The following is a 24056-nucleotide window of genomic DNA, read 5'->3' as shown; positions in this document are numbered from 1 at the left end:
CTTACCGACACCACCTTGCCTGTGGCCTTACCTGTGGCCGCGGAGCCACGGGAAACAAGGCGTTTTGTTTACAGACTGGGGAGAGGGGAGGGGAGGGTCCTTTCCTTCACCTTCAACCCGCTGCTCCTTCTGGGGTGCGTTCTTGAGCAAAGCCTGCTGGCCTGGGCCCGGACGGTTTTCTTTCCACAAATCAGCTGCATGCTCAGGCTGGGGCCTGCTTCAGCTCAGAGCTTCTTGGGGTCCAGCTCCAGGCGGGGCCGATCCACCCCCTGGCAGACCCCTAGGCCTCAGGGGGTCACCGCGCCTGCTGCGGGCAGCACAGCCCTTGTGCCGAAGGGTTAAATGTGGGGCGTCTCAGATGGCTTGTCACTTCTTTTTTAATGGAAAGTCTATCCACTGGTTTTTTTTTTTTTTTTTTTACTTTATTATTTATTTTGAGCCCCCTGGGCGCCCTTGGCTTGCTACTTCTGACAGTCCTCTGGCTTCCTGGGCCTTATAATAGGAATGTCTGTATGGGAGGGCGGGCGGGGGACAGTATGGAAAGAGCACTGGCTTGCGAGTCTGGCTGTGGATGGTTAGCCCTGTTGGTGACCTTGTGCGGTGACCTAGGCCTGCTTTCCTACTGTAAAATCAGAAGGTTAATCTCCCAAGATTCTTCCTGGCTGCGTGGGTTTCAACTCTTGGCCACGCTGTGGGAGTTCACAAAAAGGACTGATTGTTCCTGAGTGAGGTCCTGGATCTCCAGTTCGGTTTTGGGGGGTACTGGTTTCAGAAGGCCAGAGCTGGGGTGCCCCCAGATAGCAGGGTGGAGCTGGGGGCGGGGGTGGGGCAGGAAGCACACGTTGTCCCCGTCGCTGGACCGGGTCTGGACCTGGGGTAGGAAAGCATGGGGTGACCCCACCCCCCACCCCACGCACACACCGTCCACTGTCGTGGGGATGGTCTGTCTGGCTGCTCTGGGAGGGTGGGAGGCCCCGGACCAGGGCTGTGGGTGCTCGGGTGTGCATGTCTGAAGGGCAAGCTCTGGCTTCGCCCTGAACTTCAGCTTTGGTCTATGAAAAGATTTTGCAGAGTCTTGTGGGAACATAAACATTTGGCAGATTTCTTTCCCTGAAAGCTATTTCTTCCCTTTTCTTTTTCTGGGAACTTTCGCCAGCAAGATCAAGGCCCCTCCACCCTTCCCTCCTCCCTCCCCTCTGCCCGAGACACCCCACCCCGCGCTCCCCCCCCCCCCCACAGTGAAAACCAAGTGGTCTGGTGGGGGCACTGGGAAACCTCCCCGCAAACTGGGCCAGAAGAAAGACGTGAGGCAAACAGCTGTCCCAGGAGGAGAAGTTAGCAGAAGGGAGGGAGGTGGAGGGGAAAAGGCAAACGGCATCAGGCATCAGTGGGGGGGGGGGGGGGGAGTGCGTTCCCGACATTTAAAATTCTTTTGGTTTTAATCATCTCAGCCCTACCGGAGCCCGGCTGTGGGGGAAGGGAGAAATGAAAACCAGCTCCGCGGACTGCAGGACAGCAGCCTCCGCTGGGACCCGCGGCCTCCCCAGCCTCCCCTACTGGGCTGCTCACCTCCCCGCATCCGAGGTTCCGAAGGGCGCCCTCCTCCAGGGGCCTTTCCTGACTTACCTCCCCTTTATCTCATTTCACAGGCTCCATTTAAAGCACTGACCTTTCAGTTTTCCGCCAGAGTGCAAGTTCCCCAAGGCCCTGGATTATGTTTTGTTAAAAACAAAACAAAAATAACAAATAACAAACCCCAGCCTCTTTCATAAGTCATGCCTGGGCCTCCTCTGCGGCGAGGGTCAGGGCCCTCAGAGAAGCTTCTGGGCCTGTTTTCCTCCTCTGTGAGCCGATTTGAAGCGATGGGCTGAGCCCCGGAGAGGCTCCAGGGGGGCGGGGAGGCCGGGAGGGCCCCGGGCCGTGTCGGGGTCTGCCCTGTGAGAGGCCTGGGGTCCTGGGCCACCTTCTCACCCCCTCCACCCCCCACCCCCGCCTCCGCCAGCCCAGGCCCCTGATTCTGACTTCTCTTTTTTCTTTAATTTTTCTTTTAAGGAGGCTCCACATTCATCGCGGGGCTTGAACTCACGGCCCCGGAGATCTGGAGTCACACGCTCCACCCTGAGCCAGCCAGGTGGCTTGAGTTCTCTATTTCTTAACCCATCGGTAGGCAGCTTTCTCCATTCTCCTGACCCCCTGCCGTTTCTCCCCTTGCCCTCCAACCTCCATCACTGGGTGTTGGGACTGTGGTTCCCGTATGGGCCCCACTCACTCCCTGTCGCCAGGGAGACGCAAACAGTGGGAGCTCCAGGGTACTTTGGAGCCGATCTCAGGTGGGGGCCGGGTGACCCGGGGTTTCCGCGTCTCTCTTTCCGGGGTTTATTTGGCTGTAAGACCGGGAGCTGACGCGGTGGCGCCCAAGGCCCCTCGAGGGTCCGAGCCCGGGACCAGCGAGACCCTGTGCCGGGCACCCCACCTGGAGAAGCGTGCCCCCGCTTTGTGGGTGTGGCACGCACCGTGTCACAGCCCCGTGTGGACACTTGGCGGGGTATCCGGGACTCTTGAAGCACGCCGTGCGTGGCGGCTCTTACTGTGAAATCGAATCCTCACGTTCTGGGCGTGTAGTCAGGAGACCCGCGTTCACATTCCGGGGTCCCTCCCGACTTTCTGTGTCACCTCACACACGCCCGTTTCCCTGACTGTAGCCTAGGGCTCCTAAACCCTGTCTGTGAGTACACGCTAATGTGAAGTCCTGGGCGGGAAGGGCCCACTCCGCCTTGGTCTTGCACCCCTACCCCCACCCCGCGCTCGGGAGAGCGCCAGCCGCTGATCCGCAAGGAGGACCCTGAGACTCAGGACCTGTGGTTCCCCCAGTGGCGCTCCCCACCCGCAGGTGCGACAATAACAAAGCGTCTGGATGTCTGCAAGTGTCCCCTGGGCTAAAATCGCCGCCCCTGGGGGGGCGCCTGGGTGGCTCGTCGGTGAAGCGCCGGACTTCGGCTCAGGTCGTGATCTCATGGTTCGTGGGTTCGAGCCCCGCGTCGGGCTCTGTGCTGATGGCTGGGAGCCTGGAGCCTGCCTCGGATTCTGTGTCTCCCTCTCTTTGCCCCTCCCCACTCACACTCTATCTCTCTCTTGCTCTCAAAAAAAAAAAAAATTAAACACTAAAAAAAAAATTAAACTCGCTGCACTTGGGAAGCACGGAGCTGGTTGGAGGAAGAGCTGGATAGGATAGACCTGGAGGTCCGGCCTCTCTGCTTGGAGCGTAGCTGGTTCTAAAACGCCACTCGCCTGCCTTCGCCCAGATGTTTGCCTTTGACCCACAGCCTGGACAGCGAAGAGAGGGGCTGCTGTCTGTCACCCAGGGGGAAGGAAAGTGTTCGGTCCCCAGCCCAAGGCAAAGATGACTAGGTGCCCCCCCCCCCCCCCCAGCCACAGCCTGCCTGTTTATCCAGGATTGGGGTTAGTGAGGGGGCAGCAGGTGACGGGAGAGCCACCGGGCAGCCCCCTAGCAGGGAGTGGCCGGAGCTCCTGGCTTCCTCCAGAAGCACCGCCGTGCCTCGGCTACGGCCAATGACAGCCCACGGTGCCGGGCAGCAGGACTGACCGGGTCTCAGGTGTCCTGCCACCCCGCTCCCCCTCCCCCACCCCTGTAACTGCTGAGACTTCTCAGGTTTGAAAACCGCGGATTTGAGTTAGCAGTGAAAACTGGGACTCAGGAAGGAAGGTGACCCACTGCCCCGAGCAGACAGGGCAGTGCGGTTCCTGCCCCTGCCCAACACACGCCTCCCTCTCCACTCCCCCCTGCACACACCAGGAGGCCCCCTCTGGGAGGAGGGGTGATGAGATCAGGGACCCACTGCTTACGGAGGCCCAGAGAGGACTGGGGACACTTCTCTGGGACTGCTCCCGGATCCCCACGTCCCCAGACACCCTCCAACCTCCACCTGGAGCCCGGGGGTCTGGGGAGGGCTTAGGGAGGAGACAGGTGGAAGGAGGAAATGAGGGAAGAGGTAATGATAAGGAAGCAGCTGGGTGGAGGGCGCAGGGCAGAGGAAGGTGAAGGGGAGGGCGGGGATGAGAGAGAAACCTCATCCATCCAGGAGAGAAAGGGGAGGAAGGAGGGGGAGGGAAGAGAGAGAGAAACCTCAACTTTTATTTAAAATCAGAGAGCGGTTGTACGCCTGGAGTCGTTGCCATGGCAACCGCAAAGAAAAGGAGATAGAGGCCTGGTGAAGCCGAGAAAACCCAATAGGGGTAAATGTTTAAAGCCAGGAACAAAAACCATTCAGAGATAATTAAGTAACAGGCTGCAGGTTCCAGACTCCTGCCCATTGTCGGGGGACTCGCCCGAGACTCCAGCCCGCCCTGCTCTCCCTTCTCCACCCGGTGTGTGTCCTCCCTCGGAGCCTAGTCCTCCCTTACTCCAGGGGCTCTGGGAAGCAGCCGGGAGCACCCCGCCCCCCCCCCCCCCCCAGCCTCCTCCCCTCTGGCAGGGGGCTGCCCTTCTCGGTCCGGCCCCAGATGAGGCTGGACAGGCTTTCTCGACTGTTAGGAAAGTACAGGAAACAGGAGGGACTTGGGTCAGATCCACGGAAGAATTTCTGGGTCACTAGATGGATGTGACACCTAAGGTGTGGACTTTCTTCCCTCTGGTGACCTCGAGGGCAAAGGGTGCAGGCTGACCTCTGTGTTGACCCTCGCCCTCCAGGTCTGAGATGCTGGGGTCCCCCGGGGCTCTTCCTCCAGAAGGGGGGTACGTCCTAGCTGGGAGCTTTGCTGGAGCTGCTGAGCTGAATGCTTCTTAGGGCTCCTCCAGCAGGACTTAATCTTCCCAGGCCTCAGGATGGCCAAGAGCTGAGCTGGTATTTGGGGGTTAGGTGTGCTCTGTAGCCATTTTTTTTTTTTTTTTAATGACAAAGTACTTTTGTATGTTTTAAGTCAGTTTCACTCAGTCACCTCACCCCCCACCCCAGACATCACAACAGCTGGCTGGCCCCTTGCCCCATCTCCTTGGGACGATAATCCTCAGTTCTGCCTCCCAAGACATGGTGCCTCTCAGAGCAGGTGGCGTTCTCTCCTCCCTCATCCGTAGAAGCCGCTCGGAACTGAAGGCCCAAATAGCTAAGTCGGAAGAGTCCCGTCTCCTGTCTGCAGCCCTCCTTCCCGCTGTTATGACCCACTTCCGGTCCTTGCCTCCAGATACCCTAAATTTTATCCTTAGATTGCACCAGACCCTCGGAGAGTGATAAACCGAGACCGAATGGCTCTGGCCTCTCGAAGAATTGCCTTCACTGAGCTGAGCATTTGGCCCCGTGCCACCGGCATGCACTGAAGAATGTTCTAAGGAGTAACCCTTGAACATATTGTATTTATGGTAGGGATGTTGCCCAGGTTATGGTTCAACACATCGCAGTATTCGTTATGTGAGGATCCTTGGAGAAAGTTCTGTAGCGGTGCTTTTCCTAAGCCGTCAGATGGTTTTTATTTTATGGATACTGTACATCGTGTCGCTGATTTTGAATTTTTCCTTTTTGCACTTGCTGCTTGGAAGCTCAAGGCTAGCCTTGCAATTGGTCTCTGATGAAGCATGGAAGAGCTTGTGGCATGTATCGACTATATTAACTTTAGCCCCATCTCGATTTACTTCTCCAGTCCTTATTCTCTTTCCCTGCTTGCCCAGTCACCCCCACCTCACCCAATGTCGGCTTTCTTATCAAAATTTATTGTTTTGTTTTGATTTTAACATTTATTTATTTTTGAGAGAAAGAGAGAGAGAGTGGGGGAGGGGAGAGGGAGAGGGAGACACAGAATCGGAAGCAGGCCCCAGGCTCCCAGCTGTCAGCACAGAGCCCGACACGCGGCTTGAACTCACGAACCGCGAGATCATGACCTGAGCTGAAGTCGGATGCTTAACCGACTGAGCCACCCAGGCGCCCCTTGAAATTTATTGTTTATATCATTGACTAAATGTCCACGTACTTTGCCTCGAATCTTGTATGCAATAAGTAAATCAATTGAGTTAAGATACATAAAACATACAGCATAGTGTCCAGCAAATAATAAGTGAGCAGCTACTAAAACGTCAGCTGCGATTTTAAGTAACAAAACATCCAAATTTTTGGTCATCTTCCTTTTCGAGGTGGAGTCCCCCGGATTAAAGACCTGCTGTAAACATAGTGAACTCCCAGCCGCACCATGGTAACACCCAGCCACTGCTCTTTCTAATCTTTTTTTTTTAATTTTGGAATACATGATGGTGATAATGACAAAGGTAATAATCAGATTTGCCTTGCTCATTACTGCTGACTGGGACTGCTATTTACATGAGGTCTAATTCCCTGCTTGCTCCAAGACTGACAACGAGAACATTCTGGGTGACAGAGGGAGGCAGCCTGCCCGGGATTAAGATTTTTCCATGGATAATCTCTAAAGTGAGAAGCCCGAGGGCCGGTAATTGAGAGCTGATTCCTTTCTTTGGATCGGTTGTGCCTAGCCAGACGGGGCAAGAACTGAGCCCGCGGAAGGCAACAAGGTGAGACCAGAAGCGGTTGACAACACGTGACCTCTGGGAGCCTTGCAGAACCGTGTCAGGTGAGGTTGGCCCGAGCTGGTTGTTTCTTGTCTGTTTCTTTTCCGACCAACCCTTCATTTGGCCCGGGGGAAAAGAAAAACAACAGGAACCCGTGGCAGCCTGTTTTGTTCAGCCCTGCATTTATTGAGCATTTGCTGTATGCTAGGCCCTAATAGACACTGTGCCTGTGCACAGAGGAGGGTGCTTTTTACTGCCTCGGAGCGGGTTTCCGCTTCTTTCTCTTCTAAGTGGGAGAAACTGTTTCGTGGATATTGCAGCCCCATTGATGCAGACTCGAGTGCAACCAGTGATGCGCCTGAGTGCTCCCAGCGATGGGCATCCGAAGTGCTCCCAGTGATGCGCCCTTGAGTGCTCCTATTGATGCCCACCCTAGTGCTCCCAGCGATGGGCATCCTGAGTGCTCCCAGTGATGCGCACCTGAGTGCTCCTAGTGATGGGCATCTCAAGTATTCCCAGTGATGGGCATCCGAGTGCTTCCAATGATGTGTACTGGAGTGCTCCCAGTGATGGGCATCCCGAGTGCTCCCAGTGATGTGTACCCGAATGCTCCTAGCGATGCGCCCCCGACTGCTCCCATTGATGCGCCCCCAAGTGCTCCCAGTGATGGGCATCCCGAGTGCTCCCAGTGATAGACACCCTGAGTGCTCCCAGTGATGCGCACCCAAGTGCTCCCAGTGATGTACACCTAAATGCTCCCATTGATGCACACCCAAGTGCTCCCAGCGATGGGCATCCCGAGTGCTCCCAGTGATGTGCCCCCGAGTGCTCCCAGTGATGTGCCTGAGTGCTCCCAGCGATGGGCATCCTAAGTGCTCCCAGCGATGTGCCCTCGAGTGCTCCCATTGATGCCCACCCTAGTGCTCCCAGCGATGGGCATCCCTAGTGCTCCTAGGCAACAAACATCCTGAGTGCTCTGGGGAATGGGCATCTGAAGTGCTGCCAGTGAGTGCTCCGCCTCGCGGGTGCCAAAGTGCTCCCACTGACAGGCGCCTGAACACTCCCCGAGTGCTCCCACTGATGGGCGCCCCAAGTGCCCTGTCACACGTCTCCTCACCCCTTCCTGCTTCTGCACTTCTCCCAGCCCCTCTCCTCTCTTTTCCTCAAGGTCTTTCTCTTGTTTTCCCTTAAACTAAATTTTTTAGAAAGAAAATAGCTCCATATTGGTTTTTTCTGTCTTTTATCCTTCAGGTTTTTTCTTTAAAAAATTTTTCCCCAATTACTGACGGGGAAAAAAAGAAAAAAGAAAGCAGCCTTTCCAATCCCTCAGTTCTTCTGCTCAGAAGACAAAAGATCCTTCAGAATTGGGGGTGGGGGGGTGGGGAAGGATTCCAGTTAAAAATCTTCATCAGGGTCAAAAACCTGACAGAAAAAGCTTTGTTTAAAGGGAATGGGAAGGAGGAGGAGGGAACTGGCCACTAGCAACTCGCAACCTCAAAAGGCAAATATCTTGACAGTTGAAGGAAAGCGGGAGAAGGGTGCACATTCCCATGGAAGTGTTGGAATAGCTCTAGTTTCCTTTTGAACCAGAGTCGTCTCCTTCTGAGGCTTGTGGGAAATGCCAGGACTGGGGAGGTGCAGGAAGGACTGTTTCAATTTCACCCTGGGTCAGGATTACCAAGAGTCAGAGTCATGGAGATTGCAGAGGAGGCCCAGGCCCTGGGACCTTGGGCCCTGGAGAGCTGTGCCCCTGGGCCTGGGCTCCCCGCTCCCCCACTCTCAGAGAGAGGGGACAAGAGGAGCACGGGGAAGGCGGTGGCAGTTGATGGGAGAATCCTGGGCCGGACCTGTGGGCAGTGGAGGCCACGTGAGAGTGTTGCCACGGACCCGAGATGGGGAGACACAGACGGGTGCCCTCCTGGGAACGGCGTGTGTGGGGGAGTGTGTTACGTGCAGAAACGAGGTTCCAGCTTCCAGCCAGGTCCTAACTTGGCAGGATTTGGGGCAGAAAAGATTCAGAAACGTCTACTGAAGAAGAATGAAGCCAAAGGGTAGCATGGGGCATTCGTGAGGGGGTGTCTAGAAGGGGGAAGGGAACACAAAGCCTGGACAAGAGGGAGCACTGGACTCGAGAGGGAAGGGGAGAGGGGGCAGGAACCCGTCCCTCACTGAGTCCGTGTAAATGCCTGCCTTCCCGGGAGGCCATGCTGAATGCAAGGCCCGGCCGGCGTGAGAACTATTTGTGGCAAGTGTTTAATTCCCAGGCCGCTGGTGCCCTGGCGCCTGGGATCCAGCCATCGATTGATGTGCGATGGGGGAACGTGGGCCGGTTTTAATATGAGCCTGAGCAAAACGTAATCGGGAAGAGAAATTGTCTTCTGCTGTTCTGGCCACTGCAGAAAGAAGTTACATAAGGGTTCATTCAGATGACTGGGGAGCACTTTCCCCATCCTGGGCCCTGTATCTCTGGCCTGAACCAAAGAAGTAGGAGCCCAGACCTTCCATTCTGTGTTCTGGAAGTCCCAGCCACAGACATGCCTCTAGGAGGGAGCCTGCAGACAGGCCTGGGGTTGCAGGGTTTTTGACCTCAGTACCCAGGGTTCCTGGTCTCGCCGCTTCGAGGAACGAAGGAGACCGAATGAGCAGCAGACAAAACGTTGGAGTCTTAGCAAGTCAGAGGAGTAGGAAAGCTCGCTCTGCAGAGAGGGGGCTTTCGAAGGTGAATGCCCATGATGGAGGAGGCGCGACAGGAGGCGAGGGTCCTTGTTTTACAAGGTGCTGGTGTCCCTCCCTTCCCTCCCCCCGGTCCTTCTCAGGTGCCTCCCTTACTGGCCGGATGGCATTGGGCGCTGGGCGCTGGGTGGGCCACTCCTGATTGGCTGGACTCCACTGGGTGAGGACTCAGACTGTGGTCATCCTGTCCCTCGTAGCACATAAATTTTATGGTTTACTTTTTTTAGGTAGGTATTTTGATTGTTGAGGGGGAGTAAGTGGTGTCTTACATTCTTAAGAGGGACCTTCCGCCCGCCGGAGGGGCTTCCAAAGTATGTTTTTCTCCACCCAGACACCTCAGGTCCTAACCTTTCCCTCTCTGCCTGGTTTGTCCTATCTTTTCCTATCATAGTCTCCTCTCCGAACGCACGACTCCTAACTGCTGTTAGGAACGGGGATGACGACTGATTTTTTTTTTAAATAAATGTTTATTCATTTTTAAGAGAGAGAGAGAGAGAGTGTGTGTGTGAGCAGAGGAGGGGCGGGGGGGGGGCAGAGGATCCAGAGTGGGCTTTGCGCTGACAGCACTGAGCTGAAGTGGGGCTCGAACCCGCAAACCATGAGATCGTGTCCTGAGCTGAAGTCGGACACTTACCGACTTGAGCCACCCAGGCGCCCCACGACCCATCTTAATTAACTACTTCCTGCTGAAGGGGGTGATGACGGGGGGACGGCAGGGCAGGCTCAGAGGTCGATCCGGAGGTCCGATATAGTGGGAGGGTGTTTGGAACAGCTGGGCTAGCAAAATTTTCTTGGATGTCTTATTTTTCTGATATGTGTGATGGCACCTACGGATGACATAGAAAAAGCATATCAGACCAACGAGCATGAATATTCCAAGGGCAATGCCTCTTTGGGAAGAGGTCACACCATGGGCAGGAAAGACACATTGTAATCATCCAAAAAATCCCTGGCATATCTGGTAATTTTTTTTTTTAAAGCAGTTTAACGATAGTGTTTCCTCCCCTGTCCATATTTATTTGGATAAGCACTTGAACTAGTTTATGGTCCTGAATCCTCAGTTTCTCCTTTGTCCATCCAGTTTCCCTGAGAACAACTCCATGAGGCATATTTGATTTTACCTCGAGCAAAGATTGATCTTGGATATCCAGATCGCTGTAAATTCCGGCAATTGTTTATCCGTCCTGGGGCGAGTGGCCCCGTTGTCCCAAATTCAGTCATTAATGACCCTTCCTCGCAAGGGCGCGTTGCTCTCTGGCATTATCAGAGAAGAGTGTTGGAAAATCAAGTCTCCCCATATGCACCCCAGGGGCTGAGAGAAAAATTCAATCAGAGGTTTTCCGGAGATGCCTCTGATAGTTACGTGCATTTGGATGGTTGGCCGGGAGTGGGAAGGAGGACAGAAAGGGCGGCTCTGGTTTCAAGAAGGAAATCAACCGGTGTTCCTTCTGTTTCCAGTTACCCGAGGCTCTGGGTTTCCGATAGGTGGTTGGTTTGGGGGGGGGCACCATCAAGAGCCCCGGGCCCACCAGTCCCTCTCAGGGACACTGGTTATCTGAGCCCTCACAGATCGAGGTCCCCGAGGGCATTCAGATCTCCGGTGCCTGTCTCCACACAAGGGGCCTGGCTTACGGTAGGGTTTCGACTTCGGTTGTCCTCTCCGAGGACCTTCTTGTTTCCAGAGCTCTGAACGGCCACATAAATGGCACCGGGTGCCCGGACCTCGGGAAGTCCCATCTGACATAGTACGCAAGGCCGCGAGTAAAGCCTCAGATTTTTTCTTAAGCCTCCTTTCCTGTTCTTTATTCTTCTCTTGATCTCGGTTGTAATATACCCGATTGGCAGCTCGTAAGAGCTCCCCCAGGGTCCCTTTCGGGCCAACAGCCAAACTTTTGCAGTCTTCTCTGAATATGTGGGGCCGAGTGAGGGACAAATTTGTCCTTCAGAATCGTCTCGGCCTTAGGGGTGTCAGGGGAGATAGCCCTACATTTAATGAGAGCCTCCCTTAACCTTTCCAGGAAGGCCACCAGGCTTCCATCCTGTGTCTGTAAGATAGTGGCTAATTCAGTGTAACTTAAAGGCTTCACCTTACTCCTTTTTAATCCTTCCAAAATACAGGCTACACCTGTATTCCAAAAAATGGCGGCGACACCATTCCCATTGGGATTATCGTAGTCCCAGCTAGGATCTTGGGGCGGAACTGCCTGAGCTCCAGTAGGGAATTGGAAGTTCCCCATAGGACCTCCGGTCCCATGGTAGTTAATGAGTTGCTGGTCCCCATATTTCTCAGCCAGTGCCGGAAGCCCACGTTCCTCTGTCTCGTTAAGAATCGGATTCAACAAGGGACGCCTGGGTGGCTCAGCCAGTTAAGCTTCCGACTTCAGCTCAGGTCATGATCTCACGGTTCGTGGGTTCGAGTCCCGCATCGGGCTCTGTGCTGACGGCTCAGAGTGGAGCCTGCTTCGGATTCTCTGTCTCCCCCCTCGCTCTCTGCCCCTCCCCCACTCACTCTGTCTCTTTCTCTCTCTCTCTCAAAAGTAAATGAACATTAAAAAAATTTTAAATTAAAAAAAATTTTTTTTAATTAAAAAAATGATAAAAAAGAATCCGATTCAACAAAAAGCATTATATCTTTCTGGGTCAACTCAAAAACATACGTAATGTTCTGAAAAGCCTCTGTATGCTTATCTGGATCATCAGAAAATTTACATAGATCTCCACTTATCTGTCTGAAATCTCCTAATGAAAAAGGTACTTGTAATCTTATCATGGTGGTACCTCCCTGTGTCCCCCCTTCCTGCATCCTAGCTTCTTGTAGGGGAGACATGCCTGTCACATTGCGGGCAGGGCCTGGCTGAGGTAGGCCACGGGGAGAAGTGCATGTTTTTGGTTTTGTTTTTGTTTTCAACGTTTATTTATCTTTGAGACAGAGAGAGAGCATGAACGGGGAGGGTCAGAGAGAGAGGGAGACACAGAATCTGAAACAGGCTCCAGGCTCCGAGCCGTCAGCACAGGGCCCGACGCGGGCCTCCAACTCACGGACCGCAAGATCGTGACCTGAGCTGAAGTCGGACACTTAACCGACTGAGCCACCCAGGCGCCCCAGAAGTGCACGTTTTAACGTCTGGATGCACAGATTGAGGAGTTGAGGAGGAGGAAGAGAAGACTTCCCTTCCTCCTTCTCTAGGTCTGTCTTGGGTATAGGCAAGGAGCCCTTAATCATTTCCTCTCCTGACTGCGGGACTTTAGAAAGGGTGGCTGTTAAATCAGGATCCACCTTACGTTGCTTACACGTATCTTGATTTTTTCTTAAGGCCCCAAAACATCGAACACGGGGGACTTCTCCCCATCTCCCCTCACGTTGCAAACCAAGTCCAATCGTAGGATGGTATTTTAATTGATATTTCCCTCTGGCGGCCAGGTTTCCCCCTCCAGCTTGTATTGGGGCCAAGCCTCGGTGCAAAAGAAAATGAGTTGCTTTTTCTTCAGGGTTTGTGGATCAAAATCATCCCAACTTTTCACAGGGCATCCCAAAGGCATGTTGGCCTTGGTTGGGGAACTGCCTATCTGTAGGGAAAAGGAGGAAAAGGCATCCCTTATCTCAGTTTCCTATAGCTGGCCAGGAAAATCCTCATCTCCTGACCCCCGTTGTTGGCCGGCTCTGAGACTGGCAGACGGAAGCCCGGTCAGTCTGGACAGGTGCAGAGAGTAGTCGTTCTTACCCAGGCTTGACCCTACCTCTGAGAGCTGACCTTGTCTTCCCCGATTTCTCCTACCTCTCCGTTTCCCACCTGTGGGACTTTGGGGGGTATCGACTGTGGTCAAGTAAGACTCCCCTGGTGGTAGAAGGATGTGCTAATTTTATTTTTGGCTGGACAGTAGTTTACGTATCGATCATTGGCTGTTGGGGGGGGGGCGCTAAAAAGGCCAAAGTCGAGGTCTATTCCTCTGCCGTTTCCAGCAATGCCCACATAAATATGTTCCAGCCGTGTGGGTGTCCATTTTAAAGTCACTAGATTGGTGCAAGTCAGCATACGCTGGGCTAAGTGTAGCACAATGGCTCCCGTGTATCCCAGTAAAGCCCTTCATGTGTCATAGTCATCCACCCCTCATGGCACATCCCTCCATCTATCCATCTGCCTGCAGAAACAACACAAGTGCGGAGCGTTTGGAGGCCGGCAGCAAGGACATGGCCACCATCTCCCCGGCCTTTTTTTTTTTTTAAGTTTATTTATTTTGAGAGAGAGAGAGAGCAGGGGAGGGGCAGAGAGAGAGGGAGAGAGAGAATCCCAAGCAGGCTCCGTGCCATCGGCTCAGAGCTCAGTGTGGGGCTTGAACTCACGAACCATGAAATCGACCTCAGTCGAAACCAAGAGCCAGATGCTTAACGGACTGAGCCACCCAGGCGCCCCTCTACCCGCAAACTTTTACAATCCATTCATTTTAACCTTAGTCCCTCCTGACCGCACATAAAATTCGTTTCCAAAGATTTCCCCTCATGAGCCTTCTACCACATTCCTTTGTACTCAGATTTTGTCCCAAGTCATTTCTCTCCAACAACCAGTCTCATGTAGGACAAAAATTATTATTATTTTTTTTACCTTCGCCAAAAACGTATTTGCATTTCTTGTATCTTTCTTCCACGTGTGCTTTTCCACATACAATGCTGCTTTCCTTATTTCCATCAGTCTTAACTACATTTAGCAGAATGTTAACTCTTAGAAAACTCCGGTAAAGACTAAGTAGTAAGTAACTGTGAACCGTTACATCAGAATTCCTTAGATGGGATTCCTTAGATGGGATCAATTAAGCATGTTTTCCAACAGGCCCCAATACCCTTAGTTTCTCTGCAAGAAGTCAGAAGCACAGACCTGTGTTTAGTAAGTAATGCTTTCAGCGTTCCATCGGATTTGGAAAAGGCCTAAGTGTCCAAAAAGTGTAATCCAGCTTATCATCCCAGCAAAACTTTACAGTTCCAGGTCATCAAGGGCCCTGAAAGCGAACTTAACGGTTGCCCGTGAAACCCAGGAGACAAAACGAACCACCCTGTTAAGCCATCGTTTTGCGGGCAACTCGTAACAGAGATACTCATGGGCTCATTTGGTTCTGTAAACCGAGGTGGGAGAGTTTCATATATTGAATGCTGGTATCTCTGAAGACGTGTCTCAAAATTAAACCAACAGGCTTCGGTGAGTTTAAACACGGGCTGTGTTCCACACCTGCGTCCACTTATAAGTCGATCCCTTGGTTCTCCGTTGTCAACTTTGCCTGGGGCACCAGTGAGGAAACACGAAGCGGGTGGCGTGAGCCTGAGGGGGTGCTCTTTGCTCCTCGACAGCGAGGGGAGGAGGAGCCCCTGGCTCCAGAGGCCCCCAGGTGACATAGGAGCCAGTCACGCTGGCCGCACTGACGTGGTGTAGAAACAGGAGGAGTTAGGAGAAGGCAGAAGAGGTGAGGTGCAGCCAGGGAGGCCGGAGGCAGACGAAAGCCCAGAGCGCAGAGAACCAGGTCTCCGGGTCCTGAAGCCTGTCAGCTCGGACAGGTGAGCAGATGCAGATTCCCCCCCGCCCCCCCCAACAAGTGGCATTCGGGCAGTCCGTGTCGGGCCAGAGAAGACTGGGAAGTTCTCCGGAACAAAAGGCGTTTCGGCAGCTGCTTGGGAATATTCCTTTACGTCCCCGTCCCGAGGCGGACTAACCAGGCCATCTGCGTCTCGTGGGGAGCCTGCCAGATGTCTTCTCTCCCATCCCCCCGTGGGCATCAAGGGCAGGAGGAGGGTGCTGAGCCCAGAGGGCATCGGAGTAAGTCCGCAGGAGACGTTTGACAATGAAAATGAGAGTCCAAAAAATGGGAACCTGGGAGGTGAGCCATGTCAGAGGGTTGGAAATGGAAGCAGGGGGCCACCTTCCACCGTAGTTGGGAAACCTGTGAGAAGGGCGCCTCGGAAGTCACCCGCATCACTCCTAGAAGGGTATCTGAGGGATCAGTCTGGGGCTTTCCCACTATTTCCCAAACGGAGAGGCTGGCCAAGACAGAAAGAGGAGAATTCCACCCGACACCCAAGCGGGCGGTCAGGGACCAGGTTCTGCCGACGGCCTTCAGGCGTCCACCAAAGAGCAGCCTCGATCAGGACCCTTCGGTTGCTGAGTCCGTGCATCTGGGCGTTCTTCTCGAAAGGAAATTGGGGCTCCGCCACACCGACGTCCCCAACTGTGTTGGGGGACCAGCTGGGAGGACACCCAAGGAGCCTGTCCCCCAAGGCTGGAGAATGGCCGCCACACTCTTCCCTCTTAACTGGCTGACGGGTGCCCACTGTTTGGTCTGAGAGCTTTGTTCAGGATGGAAAGAAAAGGGGGGGTGCCAGCTGCTCTTTCCTTATAGTTAGACAGCGTGGCTATCCTGGGATGAGCCCCCAAAGGCATGTTGCAGGATTTTTGACCTCAGTACCCAGGGTTCCTGGTCTCGCCGCTTCGAGGAACGAAGGAGACAGAATGAGCAGCAGACAAAACGTTGGAGTCTTAGCAAGTCAGAGGAGTAGGAAAGCTCGCTCTGCAGAGAGGGGGCTTTCGAAGTGAATGCCCGCGATGGGGGAGGCGCGACGGGAGGCGAGGGTCCTTGTTTTACAAGGTGCTGGTGTCCCTCCCTTCCCTCCCCCCGGTCCTTCTTGGGTGCCTCCCTTACTGGCCGGATGGCGTTGGGCGCTGGGCGCAGGGTGGGCCACTCCTGATTGGCTGGACTCCACTGGGTGAGGACTCAGACTGTGGTCATCCTGTCCCTCGTAGCACATAAATTTTATGGTTTACTTTTTTTAGGTAGGTATTTTGATTGTTGAGGGGGAGTAAGTGGTGTCTTACATTCTTAAGAGGGACCTTCCGCCCGCCGGAGGGGCTTCCAAAGTATGTTTTTCTCCACCCAGACACCTCAGGTCCTAACCTTTCCCTCTCTGCCTGGTTTGTCCTATCTTTTCCTATCATACTGGGACAAGGGCACAGATGAAACAAGTCAGTGCATCCTGAAGAGAGGGAAGGGGGAGAGAGGGGGGAGGAAGAGGCGGGGAGAGAGGGAGAGAGTCAGGGAGAGGAAGAGAGGGAGGAAGAGGGGTGGGGGGAGAGAGAGGGAGAGAGGCAGGGAGGGAAGGGAGGGGAGCCGGGGAGGTAGGGGGGGAAGGAAAGAGGTAGGGAGAAGAGAGAGGGAAGGGGGAGAGAGAGGAAGACAGAGAGGGGGAGGGGGAGAGAGGGAGAGGAAGAGAGGAGGAAGGGAAGGAGGAGGGAGGCAGGGGTGAGGGGGGTGGGGGAAGAGCAGCAGACCTGAATGGGAAGGAAGAAAGAGCAGAGGTGCCCTGTGGCCCCTGGCTCCTGGTTGGGAGAAAGGAAAAGAAAGCAAAAACAGAGGCGCAAAAAGATTAAATGATCCCGAGGCAGATGCAGCGGAGTCTGGTGTGTGTCCCGCATTATTACGGGCTCTGAGGGTGGAGGAAAGGGTGTGGCACGTTTTGGCCGGGGCCCTGGGTGGCTGGCAGGGGGGGTGAGGGCAGGGTGGCCGAGGGCGGCCCCGTGGGGACAGTCAGGGCCGCGGACCCCTCCCAGGCGCAGCGGAGGGCCCCTCGGAGCCTGGGTGGAGGGAGGCAGGGGTGGAAAGTCCAGGCCTAATTGCCGGGTCCCTCTCCGGCTCGCAGGGAGCGCGGGGCAGGAAATTCCTCGGATTCCAGGCCCGTAGGATCATTGCCGAGCGTAACCGCAGAGCCGGGAGGGAGGCCGAGGGCGGCCTCTCTCCATCTTTTCTGCAGTTTCCACGCCAGCCCACGAGGAGGGCGGGCCGAGGGGCCCCGGGCCGTCGGCCCCCCCGGTGGGGGCGCCCCGGGACCCAGTGCGGGGCCGGGACTTCCCAGGCGCATGGTCTGCGGGTGCGGGGTGAGGCTGGGAGGCCCCGCCGTCTTGGCCGCATAACCGACTGTCCCTCCCCCAAGACCGACCGTACACCCCCAAGGCCCCCCGTCCCCGCCAAAACTGCCCCCCCAGACCGACTGTCCCCCCCAAAACCGACTGTCCCACCCCCAAGACCCCCCCGTCCCCACCAAAACTGCCCCCCCAGACCGACTGTCCCCCCCAAAACCGACTGTCCCACCGCCAAGACCCCCCCGTCCCCGCCAAAACTGCCCCCCAGACCGACTGTCCCACCCCCAAGACCCCCGCCCCCACCAAGACTGTCCCCCGCAAGACCGCCTGTCCTCCCCAAGACCCCCCCGCCCCCGCCAAAACTGCCCCCCCAGACCGACTGTCCCCCCCAAAACCGACTGTCCCACCCCCAAGACCCCCCCGTCCCCACCAAAACTGCCCCCCCAGACCGACTGTCCCCCCAAAACCGACTGTCCCACCGCCAAGACTCCCCCGTCCCCGCCAAAACTGCCCCCCAGACCGACTGTCCCACCCCCAAGACCCCCGCCCCCACCAAGACTGTCCCCCGCAAGACCGCCTGTCCTCCCCAAGACCCCCCCGCCCCCGCCAAAACTGCCCCCCCAGACCGACTGCCCCCCAAAACTGAGCGTCCCACCCCAAGACCCCCCGCCCCCGCCAAGACTGTCCCCCGCAAGACTGCCTGTCCTCCCCAAGACCCCCCCCCCGCCCCCACCAAAACTGTCCCCCCAAGACCGACTGCCCCTCAAAAACTCCCTCCCCAAGACCCCCCGCCCCCGCCAAGACTGTCCCCCCCAAGACCACCTGTCTGCCCCAAGACCGACCGCAGACCCCCAAGACCTTCCCCCCGCCCCCGCCAAAACTGTCCCAAGACCGCCCGCCCCCCGCCAAGACCACCCCCCCAAGACCGACTGCCCCTCCCCCAAGACCGACCACCCCCTCCACCTCAAGACCGCCCTCCCCCCCTCCCTCCCAGGGCAGGGACCTGGTGGCCCTCCCTCTGCTCCGAGCTGGGCCTGTGGAATGAGGCCTGCCACACCGCGAGCGCACACAAGCGTGCAACACACACAGCGACACACAGTAACAAGCGCGTGTGCACAACTGCCCGCACACCGTTTCTCCCACTCTCTCGCAGACGCGCCCCACCGTCACAGACACGCCCACTCGCAGACACACCTCACGCTCCGAGGGACACACTCACACAGACATGCGTGCTCACACGCACACACGCGTTCTCTCTCCCGCAGACGCACAGTCACACGCCCCCAGACACGCGCTCACACACAGAGGCGCACACAGTGCTTGCCGAGCGACCATCCGGGGGAGCTCGGTGGGGTGTGTCCGCCGCGCGGGTCCCGGTGACCAAGGCTTCGTGCAGAGCCCCGTTCCTCTGCCAGCTAACCTAGCCGCTTCTCACACTGGCACTTAATATCTGCTCGGAGAATGCAAACAGGGTTTTAATATTATCTCCGGTAGAACATAATTAGGTGCTGCTAAAAATTCATTATCATGCTTTCTAAAGCCGAAAGAAATGACTCGTGCATCATCCGCCCCACTGCCTTTCCTCGCCGGTGCCGAGAGCTGCCGAGGGAGTGTTTTCATCATAACTGGTTGATGGGGGTGATGGGGCCTCCTTGAAGGGCAGGGGGGTTTCCTGGGAAGGGGGAGGGGGAGGGGGAGGGGGAGGAGGGGTCCCCCCCCCCCTCAGCGCCAACCTAAAAATGGCCAGTGCGGGCTGGCCTCAAGGAGGCATGTCCAAAAACCCCCAAAAACTCACAGTCAGAGGCGTCGTGTCTGGATTTGCCCCAGGACTGTTGCACTTTCTTGGGACCGGATTATAAAATCTTTTCAGTTCTTCCCGAGACCTGCGTGTCCCCTTTTGTTACCAGATCTCTTTTCTGGGAGACCAGGACAGGTCTCTTCCTGAACTTTAACGCGGATTCTGCCCCGATAACACAGAATTCGGCTGGCCCCACAACGTTGAGATCACTCCCGGGTCTGGCTAATTCCATCAGCTGGGAAAAGGATGCACGAGGCCTTACCCTCACCTTGGTTTCCTTCCTGACTGCTAAGTGAGCCGTGTGGCTTGGGACAAGTTGCTTAACCTCTCTGGGCCTCAGTCTCCCCTAATGAGGAAGTCGGGCTAGGTGAAAGCAGAGGTTCATTTTGGCTGTAGCTTTGCGTGTTTCTGTGTAAAAGGATTATGTTTTTCACCACGGTCCCTTACCTGGGGGACCGAGAGCCGGCCCCTCGAGGTTGTGTGGGCATGGCAGGTGCCGTGGACTTTATGAAAGGGGGCTTTCCTCAGTCCCTTCTGTTCCCTCCTCGGGTTTCAGGGGTAAATTATGCCTGTACTTACTAGGATACATACATAAGCAGCTGAGGCGTTAGGAAGGGGCAGGAAATAATACGGGGTGTGGTGATAGATGATGCTGGTTTGGCCAGGTTTCCTTAAAGGTGTAAGTTTGGAGCAGGGCTCAGGAGGAGGGGACGTGCGTCGATTGCCAGGGGAGGAAACAAAAGCACCCCGGTGTGTGGGTGGGTGCGGTGGGGAAGGAGGAGGGGCGCCGTGGGAAGCCCTGTGCGCCTGGGTTCGAGGTGCGCCACTCTTAGGGGTTCTCGAGAAGTGGTCAACGAAATGAAGTTTAAGAGCTGCCTGCAGATTGCCGGGCATATGGAAGCGAGGGGACACAAAGCAGGAGGGAGGCCGAAGGGGCCATCGTCCTCCGAATGAGACCATACGAGCGGCGTGCAAAAAATATCTGGGGAGAAGGACGTCTCAGCACTGGCTCCATTTAGTCATCTCACTCGTGCTAAACCCTCACTGTGTTCTGGGGCATCAGTTCTGGAAGGGTCTATTGCGAGAAGTAGGGACCAGATAGGGGATGGGCCCTGCCCAGTGGCACACAGCTGTTTCCTAACTCCCAGGAGGAGCTAAAGACCAGAGCATTCCTTGACCTCAGTTTCCCTGTTAAATTTGCACCTAGTGCCTGAGGACTCCTTAGGGAGCCACCTTCACACACCCCGGGAGCTCTACTGTAGGGGTGCGGCTCTGCCCGCCCCACCCCCGCCACAATCAGAAGTCAGGACTTGCCCCAGATCCTGTGCCAGCCGCCCAAATCCCCGCCCGAGACTTAACCACCCCCCCCCCCCCGCCGCCACGAGGCCTTCCTGCACAGATTTCACAACAGATGCATCCGAAGGGAGAAGGTGAAAGTGTTCAGGCAAGCGCTGCTCCCCTGGGCTCCTCCCTGGCCTGTCCCCATCGGGACCCCGGTGCTCGAACAGTGGAAATGCACCTGCTACAGGGCACGGGCCTTGGCCAGCTTGCTGCCTCCCCTGTGGACTCCTACCTGCATGTACCTGGCATGGGTGTGTGCGGGAGGAAGCCTAGGATTTGGTCCAGGAGGGGCCGGGAGGACCCAGGAGCGACCACCCTAGGTGGCGTCAGGGTCCACGGGTGCCTTCCAGAGTCCTCCGTGGAGCCCGTGGAGCCTCTGCTCTCTCCTCTCCACGGGCTTGGCCCGTAGCCATGAAGATGGCCAAGGGCGGTGAGTCTGCAGCCTGGGAGGCTGTGCCTGGCCCTCCCTGTCTGGAAGGAGCAAGAACTGCAAGCCGTGCCCCCAGGGGCAGTGCCTGGTGGGGGCGGGCCCAGGCCCAGGGGGTAGGGTTCCGCTCTGACCCTGGGCTACAGAAGACCCCGTCACCTTCTAACCGAGGGTGCGGGCTCGGCAGGATTACCCGGTCAACAGAATGTTCTCCTTTCGGTTAGGTTTAGTTTGGCAAGCACTTACTGGGTGCCAGGCGCTGTTAGGTGCTGGGGAAACAGGAACGCAGTAGGGCTCCCTACGTCCAGGAGCACACAGTTCAGTGACTTTTTTTTTTTATTAATTTTTTTTAATGTTTATTTTTGAGAGAGTGAGACGGAGCGCAAGCGGGGGAGGGGCAGAGAGAGAGAGAGAGGGAGACAGAATCCAAAGCAGCTTCAGGCTCCGAGCTGTCAGCACAGAGCCTGATACGGGGCTCGAACCCACGGACCGTGAGATCAGGACCTGAGCCGAAGTCGGACACTCAGCCGACTGAGCCACCCAGGCGCCCTGACAGTTCAGCGACTTTTTATTTGAGACCAACAACGCCTGTGTCAGACGTGGGAGGAGAGTGAGTACAGGGAAGGATATCTGGCGATCGAGACGGAGTGGCATAGTTTCGGAAATCCCCGGCCACCACACTGGACCATCCGTTCTCCCTACTGGACTGGGGAGGCAGCGGGGACAAGGGAACGGGCACAGGACGAGGAGTCCGGGGACAACAGCGTTGCCGGTAACATTCCATCTGGGCCAGGCAATGCGCTGAGCGGCTCTGGCTCTGTGTCCTCTAAACTGAAATCATTTCTCTCCATCTTTAAGATAAAATCAATCCGGGAAGGCTTCCTGGAGGAAGTGCAGTGTTCGAAGCACGGGAAAGAAACATTAAATTATTGTGCTAGGAGAGGCATCGTGCTGTGCGGTGTCCCCTGGGAGAAACAGAGGCAGGAGTGAGTCGGGGGGAGGGAGGAAGTGGAGACCAAGGGTTTTGAACAGACGCTGTGAACAGCAGCGTAGGAACTGGGGAAGCCGGTGGGGGAGAGCGTGCGGTCTCTGGGCCCAGTGCTAGCAGATGGTGCTACCTGAAGGCATACTGGTTTATAGAGGGAACCACAAATGGACCTGCTGGAGGGAACCAGATGTTTCTGAGGCAGGATCCTCCCTGACCTCAGAGCTGGAGGCCACTCGCTGCCAGCTGCAATTTTGGGACAGAGTGGCACGGCAGAGGCCCTCAAAGGTTGGAACTGCTTGCCCTCAGTTAAGGAAACCGGACCAGAAAAGGGTCCTGCCTCAGATTTCCGCAGCCGTGGGCGGCCCGGGTGTGGCTGGCAGACGGCCCGTCCCAGTGGTGGGGACTCACTGTGGTCCTGAGCGCCGCACCAGCGTCCTCCCCCAAGCTACCCATGCCCTCCTCCCACCAGGAAGGGAGGCACAGGCCCTCAGAGTACAGAGCCTTTCCCTGGATGGAGGCACCAGTTGTGGGGGTGGGGGAGGCGCAGAACCAGCCGGGACAGGTGGGAGGAGGGGAGAGAGAAATGGGGGCTGGGGAGAAAGGGGGAGACAGAAGGAGAGGCGAGAAAGTAGGGTCCTGGGGCCAGGGACGGGGGGGCTGGGAGGAGCAGGAAGGACAGGTGGCCCGAGAATGAGGTCAGGAGACAAGGAGAGGCCTGGGAGAGCCAAGGGAGGGAAGGCGGGGGGGGGGGGGGGGGGGACAGGATGACAGCACATTGCGGAGGGAGGTGCAGAGGGGCCAGAGAAGCAATGGGGGAGTGAGGGAAGCAGGGGATGGGGAGACGGGGGGCAGTGTTGCTGGAGGAGAGAGCGGACACAGCGGGGACCCGGGGGCCCCACCTCCCTCTCCCCGCTCAGCGGGGAGGGGGAGAAGGGCAGGAGGGGTGCTGACCTGGCAGGATGGCAGACGATGGCAGACGCGGACCCGCCAGCCTCCCGTGCACGGGCGGCATGCAGCCCCGTGGTGCGGGAGGTGTCGGGGGCGCCCCTACCCCCGCGTGGCACTCTGGAGCCGCCAGCCTCCTGGAGAAGCCGCGGAGCCAAAAGCACGGGGGGAGGAGGGAGGAGAGGAAGGAGCTGCCGGCAGGGGTTTCTTCTCCCCAGGCCTTCCCCCCACCGGCCCCCCGCCCAGCGTCACCTACTCCAAATCTCAAAGGCACAGGAAGCAAATTCGGGGCAGGCCCAGCATCCTCCTCCTCCTGTGCTGCCGGGTTGACGCGGGTGACGCATCAGCGGAGTCTACTACACGCTCGCCCTGGCCTGACTTGTCGGGGCTCACGCGGTCCAACGCCTCTAGGGGCTGGGGCGACAGCGGGGAGGGGGGGAGCGCACCCGTGTCTCTCGAGCGCGTTCTAACCCAGCCCGACTTGTCGCAGACGGGGACAGTCTGGAGAAATGGACAGAGAGTGAGTTTTAAAGTCAGACTAAGGGCGCCTGGGTGGCTCAGTCGGTTACGCAACTGACCTCAGCTCCGGTCATGATCTCGCGGTCCGTGAGTTCGAGCCCCGCGTCGGGCTCTGTGCGGACGGCTCAGAGCCTGGAGCCTGCTTCGGATTCTGTGTCTCCCTCTCTCTCTGCCCCTTCCCTGCTCATGCTGTGTCTCTCTCTGTCTCAAAAATAAATAAACATTAAAAAAATAAATAAATAAATAAAGTCAGACCTACTTGGTTAGCACTTGGTTAGCATATCGGGTGCTGGGCGAGTTTCCGAGCCTCAGTTAGTGGTGTGCCGACACCTTTCTAAGTGATGACCGTGCATTTATGCCTGGTTCGTTAATGGCCTTCGCAGTGGCTCCGGGGGTGAGGTAGGTATTTGGCGCCCCATTTTACAGAGGGGATCTCTGAGGCACAAAGATGTTAAGCGACTCGTCCAAAGGACAGGGCGTCTGGGGCTGGGGTCACGTGTCCGGCCTGGAGACCGTGCGGCCGATGACCTCGCTCCAAGGCCTTTCTCTGAAATGGGGATGATGTGACCGAGTATGGGGCCGCGGGGAGGACTAGATCCATGGGGAGCACTCGGCCCATAGTAGGTCCTCAGTGTGTTCGTATCATCCCAGAGCAAGGCAGTGGGTGCTAACCTGCCAAGGAGTAGCACAGCCAGGAAGCTCCGAGTGAGGGCAGACCGACCACCTTTGTCCAGGTGCCCAGCAAGCCTGAGCGTCCGGGAGAAGTGACAGCAGTTCAGTCTTAGACACAGAGTGGGGGCGCCCCGGGGAAGGAATGATCATCCAGAGACCACGTCAAAGGGGCCAGCACTGCGACCTCCCCGTTACAGCCCCGTGACCTG

At 56.6% G+C, this 24056-nt stretch overlaps 1 protein-coding gene and 1 long non-coding RNA gene across 6 annotated transcripts in view; one reads left to right on the top strand and one right to left on the bottom strand.

The window, feature by feature from the left end:
- KIRREL1 (kirre like nephrin family adhesion molecule 1) overlaps window positions 1–24056 on the top strand; it is a 99254-nt gene that overhangs the window by 14708 nt on the left and 60490 nt on the right. Inside the window, exon 1 of one of the 5 annotated variants that reach the window (XM_023247948.2) lies at window positions 5963–6591. The exons of the other annotated variants lie outside the window; for them this stretch is intronic. The gene's annotated coding sequence lies outside the window, so the exon portion shown is untranslated. Of the gene's footprint in view, window positions 1–5962; window positions 6592–24056 lie in introns of those variants that run through there. 5 annotated transcript variants of the gene reach the window in all.
- On the bottom strand, window positions 21274–23312 carry LOC109495820. The gene is made up of 2 exons (XR_002151528.3): window positions 22913–23312; window positions 21274–21688 (listed from the first exon to the last, which is right to left on the bottom strand). It is a non-coding gene; the product is annotated as an uncharacterized LOC109495820 (long non-coding RNA).

The sequence above is a fragment of the Felis catus genome, chromosome F1, assembly GCF_018350175.1.
Source record: "Felis catus isolate Fca126 chromosome F1, F.catus_Fca126_mat1.0, whole genome shotgun sequence".
Lineage (NCBI taxonomy): Eukaryota > Metazoa > Chordata > Mammalia > Carnivora > Felidae > Felis > Felis catus.
Note: the sequence above shows the minus strand (reverse complement) of the source record. Positions and strands in the feature narration are given on the sequence as shown.